Consider the following 21,204-nt stretch of genomic DNA (forward strand, 5'->3'; position numbering starts at 1 on the left):
AAATAGAAAGGGTAGTGTGTTCTCGTAAAGCAGACTATTTCACTATTTTTGCAAATTGGAGGTCGATTTAAAAAAAAATACCACCTTTTATATCGCTGATTTTTTCTCTAGCTAGCTATTGCAGTGATTTATAAGGTAATATAAATAGAAAATGTAATATTTTGTTGGTATGGCAGCTATAAAAGCTTGAAGTCTGATTTTGCTTGACTGTTTTTTCAGTAAACCAACTTACTCGCAAGAATACACTAATAAAAAATTGGCTCCTCTCTTTTTTTTAGTAGATACCTGTGAACACACTTATTCCCTGATACATAATTCTAACGCGATCATTTATATGAAACATATTTTAGAAAATTTGTCAATATGACATTTTTGGACGATATTTGTTAAAGTTTACCAGCTCTTCCCTGTGACACATATGAGGTGTCTTAACATATTTAGTATTTTCAGAAAGCTTAGAGTATAGACGGATTCAGCGCGCGCCAGATTGAGCCGCCATAGCCGATCTTCTCTAGTCTTACCAAGAAGCCGAGCCACTGAAGCGGGTGTTGACGACCCTCCACAAAGGCCTACGCTGGGGAGAAGGACAGATTAACACTTAAAATGGGAATAACCTGTCCTGATTTCGGAATGATGAAGGGAAGCGAACGGAATAAGAGGGAACACAAACTGAAGGTCGGTTATGGCGGCGCCCATGCACAGCTGCCTGAAAGCGTCTATACTCCTTCTAATGATAACAAATTAAGTGTTGAGAGTCAAAGAGAAAGGGCAGTATTTTCTCGTAAAGCAAGGACTATTTCAAAAATTTTGCGAATTAGAGGTCGATATTGTAAAAAGCCCTCCTTTCATTTGGCGAATTGTTTTTCTCTAGCTACATATTTCAGCGCTTTATAAAGTAAAATAAACAGAAAATGTAGTATTTTGTTTGTATGGCGGCTATAAAAGCTTACATTTTGGTTTTTGTTCACTTGTCCCCAGTAATACAAGTGACTCACGAAAATACACTAACTCATAATTAACGCCTCTGGAATTTTTAGTAGCTACCTGTAAATTTCTTTAATAAAAGAAGATGCAAACGGCGAGTTATGCTAATTAAGCGTCTAGGTCACATCTTTAATGTTTTTTTTTAATTGTCAAACCGCCTCTCTGCAACAATGTTTGACGAAGTTCAGCAAGCTGTGCTGTGTGACCTAATCAATATATTTTAATGATCTTTACATCGCCCTAAAGCTCCAATTATTCTCTTTCTTTTGAGTATAACTCGTATATTTTGCGCTAAACATATAACGCGGTACACAATCCTGGAAAAGGAATACTAAAAAAAAAAAGTGCATGTCTGAAGTTTATTAAAAAAACCTTTTTATTTCTTCATTTTTTTATTTACACTTAGGTAATATAGCAGTCTGTCAGGAACTACCAACAGAAATGGTAATATATTGTTTGTATGGCCGCTAATAGGACTCGAATCTCGTGCTATGAGAGTTTTGAACGGGACTTCGCATAGGCGCTCAGCTGAGCAGACTTTTGACTTATGTAAGGTTCTTCTATTTAATGTTAGTACTTACGTCAATATCTGAGCGTAAAAGCCAGTGAAGCAACATTATTTATCCTAACAAGTTTTATTTACTGGGCACTGGGGTGATTTGCAAGGTGTTTTATCTTTGCCCTATGCATTGACGAAGAAGATACGTAACATTTAGACTCCCGGACAAACTTAAAGGAGAGGTGCAAAGATTTTAAAATTAAAAGAATTCGAATCTTGTCATTTTTACGTTGTTTATTGTGTCCCGGATGATGGAGAAAACCTTTCCTTAGTTAAGAAATGTTTCGATTCCGCTGCATAACCGCAAAGCAAACGTCGAGCTCCCCCCCCCCCCCCCCCCCCCCCCCGCAGCCACGAGTGGCAGCCGAAGGAACTACGGCGAAAAGCTTACGTGACCTCGCTCGTCTCTAAGCTGCAGCATAACGCCCGCTAATGTACGCAGAGAGAGGAAGAGGAAGCGTCCTCCGAGATAGCACACGGAAACCTACACGGCACCCCGAATTACGTCACTAGGAGGGGGACCGAGTGTGGCCCTGAAGACTGGGAGTGAGCTGAGGGGTACCAGTAATGTCAATATTTATCTTTTTTTTTCCACAACTAAGGCACGCAGGCGAAATCAGTTTTCTGTTATTTACTTCAGAGGTATCAGAGGGCAACTTCCACAAATTGTTGACCGAAGTCTGGAAATCGCTGCACCCTTCCTTTAAGTCAAGAGGAAAAAGTCTAAATAACCCGGCATGAATCACTGAAAATAGAAATGAAACCTAAACACATGACTAACATATTTGAAGCCTTACATGCTACGAAATGCTCGTTATTTTACTTAAGAGTCCGTATGTGCACAGAATAAACCGTACTTCCCTAGCGTCAGATACTAAATGGTACATACGTATATACACTGCATATCTGTTTGGCATGAAAAATATGGCAATTACATATCAGGTTCGGTATTTCAAACTTAAAGCCGAAAGCAAAAGGCCCCCAGAGGAATTCTCTAACGATCTGTATTTCCCCGTGGTGGGAGGAAGTAAGCGCTGGTGTCCGCACTTGTAGATACCTACTTCTAAGTAGCTTTTTTTTTAAGTGAAGTACTCTAAATTTCATTAATGTTTATGGTTGGATAATGAGATAATAAATAGAAAACCTTATATAGGCCAAACTTTTGCTCAGCAGAGCGCCTGTGCGAAGTCCCGTTCAAAACGCTCAAATGACGAGATTCGACTCTTAATAGCGGCCATGCAAACAATATATTAAATTTCTGTAGGTAGTTCGTGGTAGACTACTTTACAACCTAACTGTGAATAAAAAATTAAAGAAATAAAAAGGTGGTTCTTTTTTTCGAAAATCAACTTCAAACTTGCTACTTCTTCGAAATATTCATTTTTCAGGCACATGCTGCGCAATATATATTTAGCGCAAAATATTTAAACTATACTCAAAAGCAAGAGACTAATTGGAGCTTTACGGTGATGTAAAGATCATAAAGATATGTTGATTAGGTCACACAGCACAGCTTGCTGAACTTCGTCAGATATCGCCGTAGAGAGGCGGTTTGACAATTAAAAAAACAAAAAAAAAAAAACATTAAGGATCTTATGACTTAGGCGCTTAACTAGCATAAAAAGCATATCTCGATAGTGTTCCCAAAAGTGACATTGATGTAGCGTATAAAGTAGGGAAAAGGGATGAAGTGAAATGTGGCACCCCCGATAAGCTAGGAAAACGCTAGTTTCCACCTTGGCCGTTTGAACGGTCCGTAACTTGAGAACGAGAAATCCCGGGAACTTGCCGTTTGCGTCTTCTTTTATTATAGGAATTGCCCGACAAGACTTTTTTTTTTTTTTAAAGAAATTAAAAATTCGACTTATGTTCGTGCCTGAGTTGAGATGAAATCGTCCAGATGCATTTGAGGTAAATAAATAAAATGCAATAGACCCATATGGTTTTTACCACATTTATTTCTTGCCCTTGCTGGCTCTGTCTGTTGCTCTTACTTAACGAAATTATCCACAACAAAACATAGAATAAAACTGACATGCTAGGAAATGTTAGCTATATAAAAATCAACGCGATGAGAACACCTGATTAACGCTTTGAAAGGTATGGAACAAGCTAATATATTCCGGTATTAGATCTCAGCCTCGGCCATGTCGATCGTGTTGATTTTCGTGAAGTAAATATATCTATATTTTGGTTAATATAACTCTTCTATAATTTTTTTTTTCATAAGCAATTTGTTGTAATGCGTTTGACTCGTGAGAATTATAGCGAGCTTGCCTCGCTCGAATGGAAAACAAGACATAATGACACGGCACTAACAAACAACTTGCATCTTCATTTCTTTTTAATTTTTGTTCCTATAACAATCCGGTTCGACACGGAGTTGTTCAAGGTCACCGCGGCCTACATTCTTACAGCCCACTCCCTTGGTTTGTTTGTTAACTGTACGCGCAGTCTGGTCATTAAATAGCTACACACACTATAGTATACATGGACCGACATGACGACAAAACATGACCGACAAGACATGACGAAAATGACACGGGAAGCTTCATTCTCGATGGCACAGAGCTTCGCTGACCAAGTGTTCTTTTTTTCTTTCTTTTTTCTTTTTTTTTTATATCCGTCGAAACTTGAGACGGGCTCGGTGTCTGACATGTCTTAGAATTATTAGGCGATTTTTGTAGAAAGTGCGCAAAAGCTTTCTGTTGAGTGGGAGCGTAGACTGAAGCGTAGACTGAGCACGCTTCAGTCTACGCTTCACCTTTGAAGCGTAGACTGAGCACGCGCCTGCAAGACCGTAATCCGCAGCGTACGGTTCTACTAAGGTTCTTTATCGACCTTCCACGCGTACTTCAGGGAAGTATACGCGTGAACATATTTAGAGCGCAGTAATTTATTTCGGGGCACTTTAGATGCACACTCGTGCGTGCATAAGATGTAGGCATCCGGGCGTCTTCTCTTACTTCCACTGACTAATTGAACACGTCGAAAAAGAGAAACAAAAAATTGACACGCAAAATGGTGAAATTTTTTATAAAGGCATCTTACCTGACAACCTTGCTTCTTTGAATCATACAAAAGTAGATAAGGTTGGTTTGTTGAAGAGGATGGTTTTTCAATATTTGTTCTCAAAAAAAAAAAGGTTGTTAGTAAATTTTGTTATTAAAAAGAAAAACGCGTTTTGAGAGACGGTAAAGTATTCAGAAATTATCTTGGGGCCATTTTGTACAGCGTTGCATTTAAATAATTTTGCATGGGGTCACTTTATTCGGTGCCTTTTTGACCCCGGACAATTTTGTCCGAAACCACTTTGCCCGGAACCATTTTATCCGGAAACAATTTGTCCGAAACCGTTTTTACCAAAACCCTTTTGCCTGGGACCATGTCGTCCGGAACAAATTTGTCGGGAACCATTTCGTAGCATACCCGAGACGAAGTGCATGAACGTCGTACTTGAACACGAAATGCGCTGAATTTTGGCACGTCAGGTCAGTGTACGGAACCAGAACGGCGTTCCAACGAACGGCTTTCCTGGAACGCGTTTCTTTTAGAAGGAACGAAGGAACGCCGCCGTTCCATTTTGCATCGCTGGAACTGGAACGGGAACTCTACATTTTACTGGAACGGAAAAAGGAACTGCGTTCCTTTTTTTTCGTTTGGTGGGTAATTTTTACTTAATATTTTTAGAGGGAAATTATAAAAGTGTAATACAATGTCTTCACGAAGATTGGGATCTCGTTAACGTTTTGGTTCCTTATCTTAGGGATTATTTTGTGTGGTTCTCGATTGGTAACAGTGGGGTGCAGGGGAGCTAGTGGGTATTCATTCTTTTTTCAGTGCCCGGGACTGCGGTACTGAAAGCAAAACTTTTAGTCGAAGAAAAAGAAAAAAAAAAGGGGGGGGGGGTTTGATTTCCCCTACTTTCTTTGCTTCCATGAAACCTCATACATCCAGAAATCTAAGGCCGACTATAGCCATCGCTGAACCTCCACAAAAAGACCTACAGTTACAACAAAAGAACAGGTTACCGGACATCGGCCGCTCTCTTGTATCTCGAGCATTAGTCACTTAAAAGATACAGAAAAATTAACCTTTATTCATTTTCTCTTTGTCCCTCACGTTCAAACTAAACAACGAATTCAACCTTCGTGAAGAAGGGTTTGTAGTTTTCAAGACTGACCTTCCGAAAAACCCTACCCTCTTCTTCACTTGCTCGTTTTGCGAACAGCAACACTGAGAAACAACAGTTGTTACGTTCGAACAAGGAACTTTGTTAGATTGAAACGTGTGAGGTTGTTGTAAAGCGCTTGTGCAGTGTAGGGTAACAGCACATTTGGCTTATCGGAATCGACCACCACAAACACCAATATGGTTAAAAGATGAAAATTTTCAAGGTGAATATATCAACAAATAAAACCCTGCTTCCGCTTGTTTTCTTCTGGTGCGCTTCCATCACGGCATTCAATTTCGTACGTTGCCATTTAATAATAATAATAATAATAATAATAATAATAATAATAATAATAATAATAATAATAATAATAATAATAATAATAATAATAATAATAAGCTTTATTTACAATATAAGTATGGTGGGAGCTGAGGAAAAAAGCTGTTCAAGCAGCTTGACGGGTCTTCAGCCCCTTACAGTCACGCAGCAGTTGCAAAGAATACATATACATGAAATTATATAGTACTTAAAATAACACAATATACATGCTAAATTTCAAAAGCGATAATACAAGTTGCATAGCAGTAATCAAGTAATACAGTGATACATGTACAAAATTGAGAACCACGTTAAGAATGCATATTGTGATAGGGTAGATAAAAAAAAAGCTTTGCTCGATCTAATTAAATATGGTACTCAGCAAAATAAAAAAAAAAATAACGCATACGTACGTAACGATACCTTCCATTTTTTAACTGTAACGGGAACGAGTTCCTTTTACACATATAGAACTTGTAACGGGAACGCGCTCCAAAAATCGGGAGGAACGAGGAACGAGCTTACGTTCCTTTCTTTTAGAAACGTGTACAACACTGCGTCAAGTAAACCGGGAACTTCGAACCACAATCAATTCATTCCTCTTTGTCTGCTGTCAAGCGGTCAACACATACACGTCGCAAATTGAAAAGAAAAAAGAACGCAACAACAGAAACAGCTAGCGCTCCCATCGCTGCACATGTGCAGCCCGTTGTCACAGCGTGGTACGCAGCTGCTTTAAAACATGCGGCGGAAATATGCTGTATATCCGCGTCGCGGGTCACACAACGCACACAACGGACGCATTTGTCTCTCCCGAGGACTAATGGGAGTCCCGCATGGTTTTCTGACGAAGGGGACAGTCGCGATAGATGAACTCGTACACACTGCATGCGCGGGGCAACTGCCGCTGGGCCTTGTCAAGCGTTACGCGCGCTCGCCCAGCCAGACCCGCGGGCGCACCTGAAAACTCATCGCGGGGTTCGGGCATCGATCACCGCGATCTCGGACCCCGCTGGCAACAGACTCTGGCCCGCAGCGCGGGATGACCTTTGATGCTCCGGGAGTGCGTGTCAACTAATGATGGAGCGTGAGAAACGGACGGCTATGCGACACCGGCGCTGAACCATGTAAGCGCAAGCCCGAACTTCACTTCGGTTAAGCAATGAGGGCTCAACTTTTCTCAATTTTCCTCGCTCGATGCCGGCGATCGAGGTTCCTTACTGAGATATGACGCGAGTTCCGCGCAGTGGGGAATTGAACTTTCGGCGCATACGCAATCGCAAGTATTGGAAATCTAGCCGCCGCCATGTCTCCGCTTGTGAGAGCAAGCACGTGGAGTAAAAAACCACGTTCAAGTGTATGCGGAGAAAAAGTTCGTCTGCTTCCTTTGCAGGGGTTGTGAGGACGTCAGAACGCCGAGCTCTGATTAGCTCTGATGGAAGGATAGTGGGTAGACCACAAAGCATGCTGCCACGAGGTTTACCCAGTATCCTTCAATCAGAGCCAATCGGAGGTCGGTGTTCTCACGTCACCACAACCCGTGCAAACGAAGCAGACGAACTTACGCTCCGCATATGCCTTCGAGCCACCGTCGCACTGGTCGTACATCATGCAAAAAGGCACGGTGCTCCCGCCAGACACGATGACAGAATTATCGGCGATTAGGCCTAAAAGAATGTTCGAAGAAAGAAACACACCTTAGACTATTGTCTGCAGACTGTATTTTGTGCGACGTACGAGAAGCTTGACCGCGGTTCTGTGCGCTCGCTGCACACGTTGGAAAGCGTGCGCGCACCGGTCGATGTCATAACTGCATGATTTTGTATCGGCGCCAGCGGGAAACCCGATTCGTTCATATGTACCATACGATCAACATTAGGTGCATTATACGAGGACGTCATTCAAAAAGCTGCTGCTGTTTAACAAAGTTACCCTTTACGACGAAACGACACTATCCAAAAAGAAAACAAATAAAGGTCCTCACTTTGTGTACGATATTTCTTTTAAGCCGCGTTCGGCACGAAAATTCTCATTTTTGCATCTGCATTTTACAATCACGTTCCATAAGTAATATACGTGCACCAAGGACACATACAAGAGCTTACCATTTTCCTTCCTCGAGGTTTCCTCTCGCCAAGGTCCGCGCTTCTTCGCCAGACTGAACGTGTCACACCAACTTTGAGGAGACAGGACGCTACGACCCGACGATGCGGTTATCCACGAACGTATTACGCCTCGGGACTCGAGTTGGTCTCAAACGGCGATCGTATGCTCGTGAGAAAAATAGAAAATAAAAAATAACGCACGTCACTAGTGCGCTCTAGGACGCTCATTTGGAAACGACCCCACGGAACGTATGTATGCACAGAGACACGCAAACACAAACACAGACACACACATACACACCGCTTGCGGCGCAGCCGCCATACTTATACCGGCGTCCCAGCTGCGCATAAATATTCGAGGTGCCTGTATAGATTATGGATTGTGCACAGTGATGTCTCGTTAATGTGGACACCTCCGTTCCCCCCTAAACGAGCGCCCACAACGTGTGCTGTCCGTAATAACGAGACAAAGCTGCACGCACTTACACAGCTCGTCCCCCAAAATCTTGTCTCTACATAGCGGGGTAGTCGTATTAACAGGGTACGTATAAACGAGACAGGACTGTATACCTTTCCAAGTAGCCTTCCACCCATGGCAACATCCGGGGCGCCCAGGAAGCGATCTCACGCACGGAATGTTCCTCCCCGAGAGATGCGAGAGATACAGCTGATGTATAGATGGGCTAAGCGGTGCCAGCGAGTATAGGGAGTCTGCGACTTGTGTGCGTAGATTGAAATGGGACCTATTTGGCCCCGGCGTCGTGGACGCGCGTATTTACGTGGTATACATGCAGGCCTTATAAATGAAGGGAGGCGAGGCAGAGAATAGATTTAGTTTTGGTTTCTTCTTCTCTTTGCACTCACGTGTCGCCAATTACGGGTGGAAATTGTTTCAGCTGCAACTTTGTAAGTGGGTGTACGTTAAGTGGGTAACGAGTTGGACTGAAAGAGCGTCGGAGGGAAAAAAAACAGAAATAGGGGGATGCGTTTTAAAATTTCTCTTTCATATCTTAAGCAGTTGCGATAATGTTTCTAATGCTTACTAATTGGAGTAAAGAATTATAAAATAAAATTGGACTCGCCATGCCGGGAAGAAAAAAAAGCGGTTATGGGTGTTCTCATGACTTTGTTCCGCACTCCAGTGATATGAGACTTTAACTCTTCTTAGTACAACTATCGTTCGGAGTGGTGAAAGGACATGCAGAAGTTCAGCATTAGCTCGCGTTTTTAAGTAGATCACAAAATTATGGGTAGATTTGTGTTTGTGAAAAATTTCTTCTGTACCGCGGTTTTACTATCAGGATCAATAGCAGACATTATATTTTGTTTTCTCTACCTAAAACCGCGGGCGCATTTAAAGGGAAAGGGGGGGGGGGGGGGTGGAGGTTCCCTTAAGCCACCCAAGGTCAACATTTTTAATGAAACAATTTACATAAGGCCAGCTTTTATTGGGAACAAATGAGCGGCCCTGAATACGGACGCGTCGCGTGGCCGTTGTTTGCTCAAGCGCGCCAGAGACACAGTCAAACGCAGTTCCGCAGCATCGTCGAAAGCAGCGCCGAAGCACAGTCGAAAGCAGTGACCCCGCCTCGGGATGAAGAGATAAAGTGCCATGGCTAGGTGCCCTTCCTCTCTATCACCTTTTGACAACCTCGAATCTCCATCAAGTGAGTGAGATCTCCGTCAAGTCAGATAGGAAAACCATTCCAGCCGCTCATTTCACTTGGGATTGAATCACTACGAGCAGAGGAAAGTCACCTTTGTTGCATTCTCCAATAGCACAAAAAAAAACCAAATGCATCATAAAAAAACGACATCTCAAAGCAAAAATACAAAAAAAAAAATACAGGAAAAAGAAACAGTCTCTACTAATTACATTTCAAAGAACTACTCGAATTTTAATCGAACAAAACCTCAGGAGGGCTTTGTACCAGGCATTCGATACTAAGTGCTCAACGGTTACATATAAACCTGTTTGCGAACGCTAACAAGCCCCACCTGTCAAAGAAAACAGCTGCACTTTGTGGAGTCGGCAAGGGGGAGGATATATAAAAAAAACAAAGTCACGCGCAAACATATATTTTAAATTCTCGCACCCTCCTCGCTGAATATTTTTTTTTTGTCTGCTTGACGAGAAGAAGGCGTTCCTCAAATTATACGCCAGTCTTCTCTGGGTCGGGTGTTAAAATGCACGCTTTGTTCCCATGCGGGGAGCGGGGCTAATTAAGTTTTCGTGGTATACATAGAAATGTGTAAGCATCGCGACGGTCATCGAGAGGCGACATGCGAGACCGTTATGGCACTCGTTTACAACGGTCACGTGTTCCGGTCAACAGATGTACAGTTCCCCCTTCTTATTCTATACTTTCTTACGAGCACCTGTATTAAATAAAACAGACAAGCACATACTACACAAACACTGAAAAAAAAGTGAACTGGTGTCTCAAGCTGCATTACGTTTTCCCCAGCTGCCTGTAGCATTCTAAGGCGATGCGAATTATCCAGTCAGTATATTAGGTGTCAGAAGACAGAAAAATATATAAAGGAGGACGTTGGTTCTTGCCTCTAGAGTCTCGGCTACTCCTTAGCACGTGAATGAATGTAGCCGCATACCTTCACCGCAAATACAGTCGAGTCTTTCGGATAGCTTGTACTTTCGAAGAAACCAACCGCACACTTCAAACTTTGCCGTTTTCTTATACTATTTAAGGAGAAACCCCAATCACATGCTGTAGTCATAAGATAAACAAATATTTGGTATCAATGTAAACATGTGCTATAACTAGGATTCCTTGTTTACGGAGTTTATTTTTCATTAAATTCGGAGGGTGTTTCTCGGAGTTTATGTTTCGCAAAAAAAAAAAAATCACGGCTTATTGAAGTTTTTTATTCTGTTTTCATTTATAGTTTACCGAAATTCAGAGTTTAATATTACTATTTTCCCATTTTCAGAGATAAACATAAAAAACAAATCGGCGGATAGACTTAAAACCGTTTACGTGTAGGAATGCCAAATCATTCCTACACGCAGCGCATTCCTACAAGCAGCGTGCCTCGTCTTCCTATCGCACATGGCGCTGCTTCGGTGACATCACGTGCTCCCCCACTGCGCAGGCACGGCGAACGTTGCTGGCTTGCGTGACGAAGCATTGCGTTGCTGTGCTTTTCTTTGTGTTTTATATCTTAAGCTCGTCAGCTTTGAGCTTGAGCGCACCCACGGGCTTACGTGACGAGGCATCTGTGTTGCTGTGCTTTTCTTTGTGTTTTATTTCCGAGGCGCATCCGCTTTGAACTCGAGCGGCCGCGCCGGCTTCCGTGACAAGGTATCTGATATGACCCGTCGCAGCCAATTTAGGTGCCGTTTTTCGGGGTTACAGACGCCGCTGGCTTCGCTTCATAGGACAGTTAATGCTTTCGCATTAATATATATTGTCCGGACACAAACGCACACGAAATTCGCATGACACTCACCTGTATCAAATGATATGCCTGCAGCTCCATTTGGTATTGGAGCCCTTGCCATTTTCGATACTAACTGTGCCACGACAAATCTTGCAAAGACGCGTGACTTGAATAAACGTCAATCATTTTAAATGACTAAACGCCTCGACGTATAGTTGCTGGGAAGCTCAAGCTACCCTGCCCCAATTCTATGAAATCTGCAGGATCATAGCTTTCATTCTTATAAATGCACAACTCCACCTCTCTCTGAGAAGCACAAATAATATGCTCCAAAGTGAAAACTGGAACAGTGACTTTTGTCATGGTCCAGAAATACAATGACCAGTTGTTATGAACGAATATTGACGAGATAAACGGTAAACTCTCTTTTGCCAATAGTAAGATTTCAAAGGAAACTGAAGTGGTCTATCCTCAGGACAACCGACCCTGTGCTCTCGCGTAATTTATTCGTAAAATAACGCATTTTATTTTTGCGTTATTTTTGCCATTGTCACTTCAAAATTCGGAGCTCTTCCGGATCATCCCCAGCATTCCTAGACACGGTCTCCTTGCGCCCTCTCTTGGCTATTCTCAGCAAAACGCAATAAAATGATAATTTCAGCCAAACTGCTGCAGAAATACTTAATTTACCCGGGATATCTAAAGAGGGCACTAAGACACTCTTATTTAATACCTACTTGAACCTCAGGATTGTATACTTTTTATTCCAGGGCCCGATATAATATTGTTGCATTGGGTCCTATTGGCCACTTCGACAAAATTTTAAATTTCTTCTCACTGCAATAAAAAATCGTAAATTTCCCGAGGAATATAATAGCTGCCGTATCATAGCACACACGGTAATTAAAGTTTCGGTGTTTTAATTAATACTAGTTTATTCCTCGAGACTTTCCAATTCGGCCCGCTTTTTGCCCCTGTGAAGTTAGCATTCCGCCGTGCACCAAGGAGCTTGCGGCCAAGCTACCTTTACATAGGCTTGTCCAAAAACAAAAATGTGTACGATGCGTTTGTGACAGCATATTGACTGAGAATGTGGCGGTTATAATATGACTATGTAATAATTAGATGTTTACAATCGAAATTTGTGCCCTGGATTTCAAATATAAACAATTGTTAACTCGTCAAGCCGCGTAGCGCGGCTTTTTTTCTTGGCTCCACCATTAGGTGTAATGGAAATAAACTGTTATTATTATTATATTATTATTATTATTATGTAGGGTCAAAAACTCGGGCGTGTATAACTAGAAATAACTAGAAATATAACTAGAACGGCGCGGCGCTGGCCGTTCGATTGTACGTCTTTTTATCTGTCTTATTTTATTTATACATATATACGCGTATAAATAAAGAATACAGCGACGACGACGTTGAGAGAATGACACACCGGGCGACGGCGGTGCCTCAATCTGAGCCCTGGTTCCTCGGAAGCGGCAGCTTCTACTTTGACTGGGCTACCTCGTTGGAGCCTGATGCTTCGACCCCAGTGCACCCCAGTAAGAAAGAGCGCCATCATGTTCCTGAAGCTACTTCATGCACCGATTGAACGGCGTGCCAGATCCCCATGGCTCACTGCTGACCCGCCCAACCCACCTCCACGAAATCTGGACTTCTGCGAATCGGACTGCCATCCTCCCCAATACCAACAATTCATGTCGTCGTCATCATGCATGTATATACTCATCACATTATCATGTTTACTAGACGCGGCACCGTTGGTCTCCATGATACGCACCGCTTTCCGCTGTGCCGTGGCTCTCCAGAGCCAAAAAAAGAAATAAAGACTAAAAACTAAGGACTAAAGACAAAATGCTTTGCTGACCGACAGCCGATAGCACCTTAAAAGAAAGAACAATAGTATTTCCTCGTTTAGAGGCTACAAATTCCAAAACTACAAAACACTAGTGGCGCACATCACTGAAATAACACACGCAATGCAGAAAAAACAGATTGTCTCTTGAACGCAAAACGGCAAACTACACAAAATGGGGAGATTTTTTGTTTCTAAAAGCCCAATTCAGAAACCTAAACTAAACTAATATTTGCTGAAACTCGGGGTATATCGTGTGCATCGTTTCGAAAAAGTATCAAACGAAAACACCACGCAACACATTTGATGTTGTTTCACACCTCGAGACACTGGCTTGCACTGGCGTACCGACCGCCGGCGTAGCATAGCGCGTAGTCGCGAAATGTCTGCGACTTATAATGATGATAGCTTATTTGCCAAAAAAAAAGAAGACTCGACGCGGACCTCAACTCCGTCAGGGCTGGATTCGGCGCTGTAGGCGTTCTGTCTAATGCAAATGAGCGGAGTGGAATGTATTCCCTCTAGTAAAGTATTTGGCGGGACGCAAACGGTGAAAAGGGTGGGAGGCCGGACGGAGAGATGCACAGGAGAAGAGGTCCAGATAGCTTCGTGCTTCGAATTCTCCGTTTATCTTGCTCTATCTTGCTCTAAAGCCCCTTCATGTTTCAAAAGTAGCGCAAGGTTCGTCGATGCACGAGGCACGCGCAACGTGCAGCCCTTGGGAAGATCATGGCTAGAGTGTAGCTAGAGTGTACTAAAAGGGACGAGTGGTGCCGCCGGAGTGCTATTTAGGTACCTCCGCATGTGGAAAAACCGGCTAATCCAAGCCACTTCGCTCGTAGCGCCCTCTCGGACGCTACAAGCGAAGTGGTTTGGATTAGCCGTTTTTTATTAAAACGTGTTTCGTTCCAAACCCAAGCTTGCCCGGCACACTGGTCAAGGTCATAGAAACAATAGAACTCCGGACTATATTTTTTATACAAACTAGACGTCAGTCGTCACGTACATAAAGTCGCCGCGACGTGACTTGTTGTCACAACGCCATGCGACATCAGGACGACGCCTTGACGCCAACGTCGACGTTGACAACGTGCGTTACTCGACATCAAGACTGCGTTCTGACGTCATATTGCGCTGACAACGACGACGATGTCAACGTTGACGTTGATGACGACGAAAACAACGCCACGGGACTTCAAGATGACGGCGTCCTTGTCAATGTGACGTCATAAGGACGCTTGGCGTCAGTTCGTCGACGTCGTTGTCGACATGACGCAACTCGAAGCCACGAAGACGTCCCGACAACTTCAGGACGTCGACGTTGACGTCATCGTCGACGTTGACGTCATCGTCGACGACGTTACACGATGTCAGAAATTTGTCGTGACTGCGCGTCGACGTTGATGTTGGTGAAGGCGCCGACGTTACACGCCATCAAGGCTTCGTTGTGACGTTGACGTTAACGATGACGTCAGGACGACGTTAACGTAACGTCATAGCGATGTTTGACGTTGCGTGGGGCATCAACGTCAAAGTCGGCATCGACGATCACGTCCACCGTCGTCCTCGACGCGGCGCGCGACGTCATGGCCGCGTTGCAACGGTGACTTGATGTTGCGTAGCGGCGTCGTCCTCAACGCTATGCGATGTCACGACCGCGTGATAACGGCGACTTAATGTCGCGTAACGTCGTTCTCCTCAACGCGATGTCACGACTGCGTTACAAAGGCGACTTGATGTAGCGAAACGGCGTCATACTCGACGCGACGGGATGTCATGACGCCTTACGATAGCGTCTAGGCGTCGCGTAACGTTGTAGTCGACGATGACGTCGTGGCGTCGTCGTGCCGTGGTGCTTTGATGTTACATCTGACGTCAAAAGCATAAAAAATACAATATAGCCCCTAGGGGGCTATATTACCCATATGACCTTGACCTGTGTCGTTGCTCGATTGTACGCAGAGAAGGTGGCGCTGCGATCGAAGTGGCTTGGTTTCACTTGATCGCTTTCCACACTTTGAGGTGCAACTGAAAGCATGAACAGAGCCTGTAGCTCGTCCCGCTAGTACTTTCTAGTACACTCTATCATGGCGGCACAGTGCAGCACTGAGCTAGATTTCAGACGCCATGAATTTCCCAGAAGTGGCGCGCGGCACGTGCCTCCAGCATTTGTACACCAATGAATGGCTCCACTTTTCCCAGGAGTGAGGGGCTTTATCTTGCTCAAGGTTGATACGCCACGTGTCCTGAGGATCTGGAAATAAAACTGCGTGTCCCAGAAAGCTGGCCATGAAATCCGAATTGACGCAAATTCTACCGGTGGGTGTATTTTGAAGTTTTTCGTATTTAGCCAAAAACACGGAACCCATAGTTATAACCATTCTCTAATTAGAAGCTGGTATTTACATGGCACTGTTGCAAATAATCAACTTTGTATATTTGAATCTTTACATGGAATGTAGTCTATTGTCTGTACGAAACTAATTTACGCTCGGTAAATGTTGACCATTTTCGTCTGTTCAAGGAAATCTTTCGAGGCGAATAACGCCCTCCATTTATAAAGAAAGCATTTATGTCGTTTCCAGATGTCGATGTCATGTCGGTTGCGTTGTAAACCACGATCGTTCTGCTTATGGCGACCATGCCTGGTCATTGATCTAGAAAAAGGAGAGCTGAAGGTAAAAGTCCACTGGGTGGCATTCGACGTTTCTGCAGACGCCCTTCGACGGGCCTTCGACCCATACGGAGAGGTTAATGGCGTCACTCGCGACAAGTGGAGAATCGAGGGCCTGGTAGACGTGGATTCCACCACCGTCATCGTACGCATGGTGCTCCGTGAAGACTTAACACCGGAGCTCCTGGCGCATCAGCTCCACCTTTACGGAGGCACGCTGCTGGTTGTTGCAACCGGACGTGCACCGGTGTGCCTCCGCTGTCGACGCACTGTGCACATACGGCGCGACAGTAGAGTGCCGAGTTGCGAGGAGTGTCGAGCCTTCGGGCATGAGGCATTGGATTACGTACGGTCGAACGCTCGAGCTGGTGGCAGCAAAACCACCGACTGCCAGGACAGAAACCTCGTAAGGGATGAGGAAGAAGCCGAGGAGGCGGCGACTCCAGCCGCGAGGATTTCGTCGCGAGACCCTCAAGCGTCCGGTAAGCAGCAACGCGCGCCGTTAGCGATGCCAGAAGGCCAGGCCTCCGTCGTAGCATTGACGGCAGAAAGCATTTTGGTGGAAATGAGCCTGATGCGAAGACCACCAGTGGGATGACACCGGCTACAAAGGACGCTACTGATGCACTGGACGCCGGAGATGGTACAGCAATGAACTTCGCGACTGAGGTGGTCAAGCGGCAGCTCAGGGACCCGGAGCAGGGAACCGACCAGTCGCTCCAGCAGACTGAGAGTCCCTTGTTGGTAGTGACGAGCAAGAGGGAACAACGCGCTGGTCGCAGCCGTTCTTCGACTCTTCCTAGGTAGATCGAGAGCGGAACACTTCCGGTTAAAACATGGCTAAACAAAAAGGGTATGCTCGTTCCCTGTACTGTGAACTGCGTCTTGTACGAAAGGCCCAGGTCGATAGTGCATGTGTTTTTAGATTGTTGGTACGCGGTGTTCTACTGTGATGTACTGCAGCGAACACTGAAAAGGGAACTTCCTTTAAGCGCACACGGGATACGTTTTCTGCCTGTTGCTCCAACTGACTCTGTACCGTACGATTTAGTTATGGTTATTGGCTTACACAGTATCTGGAAAAGCCGCATGGCAGTGCGGAATGCTGATGTAGATGCTCAACCAGTGTGTCACTATTTTACTCGGAGGATAGGTCAGATTAGAGAAGTGTATAAGGTTTTGGGCGATGGGCCTGATTGGTTGCCAATCCTAGACGGACTGGTCACATTAAGGTCATGTTAATCAGTAATCAGTCTGCGGCCGTCGTAATTCAGCTCGCCCTTTTTTTATAAGTGTTTCTGAAGGTGCATTTTTTGTGAATAAAGAATGTCTAACAATAAACAAAAAAGGAAAAAAAGGTATGATGTTTGCTTCACACCTGCAGACCCAGGTGTAGTTTCGTGAATTCCGCCACTTACTCTCTCCTCTATACTTCTACGACCTTCGTGCGCAGGTTTCGGTTTCGGTTTCGAACAGTTGAGTTTTTTGGCTTTATTAAAAATATACGTGACTCTGTAGCAAAATATTAATTGGGTAGTCTTCCGACACCATAATAAATCGTCTGGCAAAAAAGGAAAATTTTTTTGGCGGTATCAGTGTCCCTTTAAGGCATTGTATACGGAACTATAAAGTTATTTCGATACCCTGGCGTGATTAACGTACGTCAGTCTCAATTATTCCGGCGAAGAGCGCGTTATAATATTTTTAGTTTGCGCTAATTTAACAGTTCAACTAAAAATGAACGTTCAGTTCATACCATAGGCTCGCCATTTGAGATGCATTGGTATGATCTACGGGGAACAATTAACGTGGAAACCGCATTTTGACCATAGTCGCTAAACCGCACCCCGTGGAGCTGATGCAATAGATAGATTGACCCAAGATGAGCATAGACGAACGGGAGTGCGCCGGTCCGCTCTTGCCCAAGGCGACATGCACCCGATGCTGGAATTTGACTGACTAATGTTGGCGAGCCAACCTGCACACATTTTCAAACCCCTACTCCTAGAAAAAAAAAAAAAAAATCTGCGATTTTGCTTGACTCTTTCACAGTACGCAGCGAATGGTGTTTTCTGCCCGAAATCTTCTATCCCATCACTCACAACCAGATTACAGATACAAGCGTTTCATACGTATCTGCAGATTCTCGACGGTTTATTCTTAGCAGCAGAAGTAGGACAAAAGCTCCTCCTGCCCCTGAAATTGAGATGTCGGAGGCACCTCTTTCCGCGAGTCCATGTGCAGACATTACTTTGCCTTCTACATTTTTTTGTTTTGTTTGCTACGTAAGTTAGGTAAGCTGTCGTACAAATCAAACAAAACTATTGCAGATGATATATTCGACAGTTCGTCGAGACACCTCCCTATTTATATTATAAAATAGGATCACCTTCAGTCTTTCGGAAACTTCCTCGTTGTCGCAACCGACAGTTCAGTTACAAGCTATAGAAATCAGGCGTTAGAATACATTCCTATAGTATCAGACACGACTTTTCTATGCGCTTATTTGACTGCTCTTATTTACATGTTACGTTTTAAGCCTAGAAGAGTGTATGCTATCACTGAGCGTAGTAAATTTACCGTTACATATTTTATCTGGAAAGCATTTTAGAAGGAAATGTCCTTTCACATTTCATCGTTCGTTGTTCACCGATTAAAAAACTACACTCCTAAAAAAAATGAGCTAGTGCTATGTTTTAGGTAAAATCTAGTAACCGCTTGTCACATATTTTACTATGTTTATAGTAACCATAGGTAGTAACGGTCAGGCTAGTAATGGTTACTATGAAGTTTTAGGGAACCTTCTTTTACATCCGATACGGTACTATGGTCCCTCCGGTACGAACTGCGCATGCGCTACCGTAGAAAACTGGGATAAGCGCAGTTCGTATACCGGAGGGTGTGCAAAAAGGGTTCCCAAAAACCCTCTGGTATGTCAAGAAGTTTGTAACGGTTACAAATTAACCTAGAATATTCTACTATCTATAGCTAGTAACTGGCCCTCGCAAGACCCTGGTGGTGCTAGTGAAGGTCAGATTAAAAATTGGCCAAACATTATCGTCACTTGGATAGATTTTTCTTCCACACTGCTTATATTCACATTTGCACAGCATTTATTTCGCCTTTGCACACGTATTACAGATGTAAGACAGACAAGGAATTTGAACACAGAAGACCCACACACGCACAACATACACGCAACGACTCACTAACCCAATGGCTACCCATGCGTCTTTTATACTGATCATTTAAAAGAAGTCGGTTGGTCAGGGACCACCTCGTCCGTAAACGATGTTACAAATATAGTGCTGCTTTCGCACCAATATTGTTCTCCAATATTGTTGCTACTGTATTTTCCGGGCTATAGTCCGCGGACTATACATGTTTAAAAGTTGAAATTCTTGGCTGTGCGGACTACCTACGCGTGCGGACTATACAGGAATTATGTTTTTCAAGATCGTTTATTATGACGAGACGTGACGAATTTTTTGCATGCATGTTAATGATGATTTATGCACATAATAGGCTTTATTGTGAGCTAAAAAGCAGACATTTGTAAATGTGTGCCGTCTATGAGAAGATTTTCGTGTCGACTAAGCACCAGGTGCGGACTATGCACCGGGTGCGGGCTAGGCAGCGGGTGCGGGCTATGCACCGGTTGCGGGCTATCTAAGCAAAATCTTTTATTTTTGACCCCAAATTTCCCCCTGCGGACTATACACCGGATGCGGACTATAGTCCGGAAAATACGGTATATACATTACAAAGGTTGTATCTCTTACTAAGAAGTGAAGGTACACAAAATAATTATTTGCGGCACTCTATAAAACAGCATCCCCATAGGTTTCCCGCGGCCGTGATCATGCTTCTATACGCATAGACTGCCCCATTGTCCGTGGCAACCGCATCGTCTCCACATTGCATTTCCGCTTCCTGGTCGGGACTTTACGCTTTTACGGTCACTATCACGACCGAAGACAGCTCCATGAGGATCACCCAACCACCGAGCACACATAGACAGCGAAGAGGACGGTTTAGTGTCAAGTATATAAAGTGGCGCAGCGAAGTTTCTTGGGCGGAGAAACTCATGCCACTGAACCGGCCGAACGAACGCCGTCCAGCGGCAGATCCGGTGACGAGCGGACGCTCGCCACCGGCTTGTTAGGCCTAGTATCCTTAGAGCAGTCGAAATCCCACGCACACACAAGCCCAGTCGAGCGCACGAAACTTAACTATGCACACCAACGGTGGAACACGAGAATAGCACACGACACACGGCAAAAACGGCAGGTTCAGATGGCAGAAATAAGCGTCTCGCAAACTCTGACTGGCCCCAACGTGCTTGTCGTACAATGTTACAAGGCGTCTCTTGTGAAAGATAGACACATTTAAAAAGCAACAATAATAACAATAATAAAAAAAAGAATTAACCTTTTTTTTATTTTTGGAAACGTTTTAGCACGGGCTGCGTGGCTATTTTCATCCCAGTTAAAACCACAATTAAAATATAAACACTTCCAAAAGAGTGCAAACGGGAAGGAACATCAGAAGCCGCATGGCCATTTCATCAACGATGGCTGCGTTCCATAGTGCCTTGAAGCTCAAGGCACTATGGAACTATAAGAGACATGAAGTGGTCAGTGGTATATGGAAAGGAGTGATGGTACCAGGACTGTCTTTTGGCGATACAATACCGTGCATGAATTCTGAGGTTCAATCAGGATTAGAAATTCGACAAAGAAGCGTAGGCAGATTGGTGCTGGCAGCACATGGAAAAACACCAAATGAGGGAGTACAGGGCAGACATGAACACGTTACTAAAAAAAAGTGATTAAGTTAAGTTACTGAGTATTGGTGTCAAAAGTAATTCGAATAGAGTAGAAATTACTCAAATGAAGAGCAATTGAGTAAATTACTAACTGCCGTAAAAAGTAGCGAATTACTTTTGAAGTTACTCATATATGTTTTTTTTTTATGGTGAAAGTACCAAGGTTCTGAAGCGTTAGCGATATTGTGTGAGCCAAATATGAATCTGCTTGTTTTTTCACAGAAGTGCTTTATTGCTGGTTCGGCTTCTGCGTGCTTAATTGTTTGGTCCTTTTTTCGTTTTTCGGTCAAAGG

Source organism: Ixodes scapularis, unplaced genomic scaffold (genome assembly GCF_016920785.2).
Source record: "Ixodes scapularis isolate PalLabHiFi unplaced genomic scaffold, ASM1692078v2 PGA_scaffold1__304_contigs__length_218370807, whole genome shotgun sequence".
Lineage (NCBI taxonomy): Eukaryota > Metazoa > Arthropoda > Arachnida > Ixodida > Ixodidae > Ixodes > Ixodes scapularis.